This window comes from Triticum aestivum, chromosome 2B (assembly GCF_018294505.1).
Source record: "Triticum aestivum cultivar Chinese Spring chromosome 2B, IWGSC CS RefSeq v2.1, whole genome shotgun sequence".
NCBI lineage: Eukaryota > Viridiplantae > Streptophyta > Magnoliopsida > Poales > Poaceae > Triticum > Triticum aestivum.
Genome location: NC_057798.1, coordinates 28350354 through 28354900, shown reverse-complemented (window position 1 = coordinate 28354900; position 4547 = coordinate 28350354).

The window sequence follows — 4547 nt, the reverse complement described above, 5'->3', positions numbered from 1 at the left end:
AGCAGAAAAGGAATAACTATATAAAAAATTACTCAAAAATAAATAGAAGGAAATAAATAATGCAGAAAATAAAAAAATTATATAAAGCAAAAATATTCACAAAGAAACTAAATACAGCAAAAAAAAACTACTCAGAAATAAATAGAAGAAAAAAATAAAGCAGAAAAGAAATAACTATATAAAAAATTTACTCAAAAATAAATAGAAGAAAATAAATAATGCAGAAAAGAAAAAAATATAAAAAAATGTTGGGGCGCTGCCCGGTGGGCCTGCCAGACCTTGGGTGTGCAAATACATGCCCAGTAGGGCCAGCAGGCTCACAGGGCAACGCGCCCTAGTTAGACCCAGAAGCCTGCTATATAGAGGAGTTCGAAAGGGCAGCCGCGGTTGGGTTTATAAACCAGTGCGGCTGCCTTTCGCTCGGCGAGGTGGGACTAAACGTAGCGCACTGCGGGTGGCAGCGCACGGCCATTAGTACCGGTTGGTGGCTCCAACCGGTACTAATGCATTGGCCTTTAGTACCGGTTGGAGCCACCAACCGGTACTACCGGCCCTCGTTTCCCGCCGCTTGGGCTGGCCAAAATTGGCCTTTAGTACCGGTTGGTGGCTCCAACCGGTACTAAAGGCCCCTCCTATATATATGGCACTTACGAAAATTCAGTTATAGTCGTCGCCACTTCGTTCCACTTCTCGCGCCGCGCCGCCGTGTCGTCGCCCTCGCCGCCCCCGCCGCCCGTCATCGTCGTCGCCGCGCGCCCCCGTTGCCCGTCGTCGTCGCCGCGCGCCCTCGCCGCCCGTACGTCGTCGCCTTCCCCGCCGCGCCCGTCGTCGCAGTCCCCGGCCGCCGCCGGCCCGTCTCGTCGCCGTCCCCGGCCCCCGCCGCCCGTCGTCGCCGCCCCCGCCGCCCGTACGCGCCCGGCCCGCTCCACACACACACACACGTACGCATACACATATACACACACACACACTACACACACACACACATACACACAGACACACTACACACACACGTACACTACACATGCATACGTACGTACACACATATATATACACACACACTACACACACACACACATTTTTTTTACTTATTTTCTGTTTTTTAATGTTTAGATGAATTAGAACTATCTAGTTTATTTTTAGAATGTTAGAAATGTTATGTTAGATGAATTATAAATATGTTAATGTTTAGTTGAACTAGTTGAATTAATATATAGATCAAACTAGTTTATTTTTAGTAAATGCTTAGTTGAACTAGTTGAATTAATATAATAACTAGTTTATTTTTAGTAAATGCTTAGTTGAACTAGTTGAATTAGTATATAGAACTAGTTTATTTTTAGTATATGCTTAGTTTGACCTAGTTGAATTAATATAACTAGTTTATTTTTAGTAAATGTTTAGTTGAACTAGCTAGTTGAATTAATATATATACATAACTAGTTTGTTTTTAGTAAATGTTTTGAACTAATTGAATTAATATAACTAGTTTGTTTTTAGTAAATGCTTAGTTGAATTAATAGAAGTAGTTGAATTAATTGAATTAGTAAGTGTTTAATGTTTCGCCTAATATGAACATAGGAAATGTCGTCTGACGACGGAAAAAAATTTCATTATGTGCGAATACTGTGAAGACCAGCGCGGCCAGTGCGACAGAAATTTCCTTGTTGATGGTAGGCGATTCAGCATCAAGCTGGATGAGACTTTCGAATTCGATACAGTAAGTCACAACGACAAGTCTGTTTTCGTAATTAAGCATGACTTATTTATATGCTTCATTTGCCTGACTTATAATTTTTAATTTTCACTATTCTAGTAGCGCATCCCCTGCCATGCAAGAATTTTTGTCTTGGATAAGATATGTTTTAAAGATATGGAAACTATGGAGGTAAAAAGAGCTTATCTGAAAACTGAGCATGATGGTTATACTTTCAACGTCAAAGTATACAATGCACATATGTACACCTATTTTGAATGCAAAACTTGGCAAGCACTATGCAAGGCTTATGCATTTGAGCCTGGTATGGTTATCACCTTTGATATTCATCCGGAAGATGATATTGAAGGTAATAGAGACATATGGGTCGATGTGCAGACGCCTCCAGTTCTACCATTATGTGAGTTCTTCTCAACTATATTTTTGTCTTTGATATTGCTTATTCAAAAATAACTGACAACTGATTTCTATTGACAGCTTATCTCCATTCAACCAAACATGTCTGGCGCTTGGTAGACAGGACCTTCTACTGTCCCGGAGCTGAACTAAACTGCGAGGAGATAAGTCATTATGTTTCATGGCTTGAGGATCTTCATACTATCAAGACAAATTTTCTTCCTGCACTTAGAAATGTTAGTACTCAAAACGTGCAACCAATAGTGATGGTATTGAACTACGGTCACATCTGTTTAGGAATGATGATAAGATATTTACTATTTGTCCTCAGTGCATATTTTGCATACACAATTTTTTTGCTAAACTTTCATTGCTAAGTATATTAATTAAGTACTATACAATGTTCTTCAACAGGGACTCCCGATGACAGTTGTGCCTCGGGGAATCGAGACTAAAGGTCAGATGTCAATTGTTAGCTTACGGCCAAGATATCCTGCATTGCACATGAATGCATTCAGGATTTCTAGAAGCGATGAATGCTTAATAGTGAAAGATTGGAGGAAAATTGTTAATGATCGCAGAGAAGTATTAGGGGGCAGCAATGAGAAGCGCAGCCCACGATTAGGAGACAGGTTCATCGGCATGCTCCAGTATGATCAATCAGGAGAGTTATACATGTTCTATGCTATTTTACCAGAGAGAGAGAGAGTAGCTAGCAGGAGTGATTTAGCTCTAGTTCTTCATGCTGCTCTTAATTAGTACTTGTCCTTTCATGTTCGTGTTCTTCGTTCTGAACTTAAGTGATTTGCTTTTGTGATGTTATATATGAACGCTTATAATAATATCATGATAATCATGTTGAACTCGATCGATAATATTTTTGCTTCTGGTACAAGTGAATGTTTCTTCTTTAAAGCTAGTAGTGTTGGTGGTGATTAGATAGCTAGTTAATTATTATATCATTTAATGAAAGAAACCGCAGATTAGTTTCAGCTGGATGGATCCTACCTAAGTGATCAAGTATATGCCATATCCGTATATATTATAGTTGATCAAGTATAATATGGATATGTCATATACTCTAGCTAGCTAGCTAGTAGAGATATCCAATAATGCATCCAGTCGAAACTAATCCGCGGTACTTTCACCTAATGATTTAACAACTCATTATAATGTAAAACAATCACTAAATTAAATTGAAAACACAAAATTAAAGAAAAAAACACCCAAACATTTAGTACCGGTTGGTGTTACCAACCGGTACTAATGCCCTCCACGCAAACGGGTCTGGCTCGTGCCACGTGGTGGCACTTTAGCGCCGGTTCGTGACGAACCGGTACTAAAGGGAGGGGACCTTTAGTCCCCACTCTTTAGTGCCGGTTGGTGAACCGGCACTAAAGCCCGTCACGAACCGGCACTAAAGGTCGGTTCTGTACTAGTGAACTAGTCTTTATTTATTCTGTAACTCCTATTTCGAGTTACTAATTTTAGCAACTGAACAAGTCTCAAATACTCAGGGGCTACTATAAACACTAGTAAAATACACATCAATAATCTGTATATCAAATATACCGTTGTTTACTTTGCCATCCTTCTTATCCACCAAATATTCAGGGTATTTCCGTTTCCAGTGACCATTTCCTTTGCAGTGTAAGCACTCAGTTTCACGCTTTGGTTCAGCTTTGGGCTTCTTCGTGGGAGTGACAACTTGCTTGTCATTCTACTTGAAGTTCCCCTTTCTTTCCCTTTGCCCTTTTCTTGAGAATAGTGATCTTGTCAACCATCAACACTTGATGCTCTTTCTTGATTTCTACCCTCGTCGATTTCAACATCACGAAGAGCTCGGGAATCACTTTCGTCATCCCTTGCATACTATAGTTCATCACAAAGTTCTACTAACTTGGTGATGGTGACTAGAGAACTCTGTCAATCACTATCTTATCTGGAAGATTAACTCCCACTTGATTCTAGCGATTGTAGTACCCAGACAATCTGAGCACATGCTCACTAGTTGAGCGATTCTCCTCCATCTTTTAGCCATAGAACTTGTTGGAGACTTCATATCTCTCAACTCGGGTATTTGCTTGAAATATTAACTTCAACTCCTGGTACATCTCATATGGTCCATGACGTTCAAAACGTCTCTGAAGTCCCGATTCTAAGCCATTAAGCATGGTGCACTAAACTATCAAGTAGTCATCATATTGAGCTAGCCAAACGTTCATAACGTCTGCATCTGCTCCTGCAATAGGTCTGTCACCTAGCGGTGCATCAAAGACATAATTCTTCTGTGCAACAATGAGGATAAACCCCAGATCACGGATCCAATCTGCATCATTGCTACTAACATTTTCAACACAATTTTCTCTAGGAACATATCAAAATAAACATATGAAAGCAACAACGCAAGCTATTGATCTACAACATAATTTGC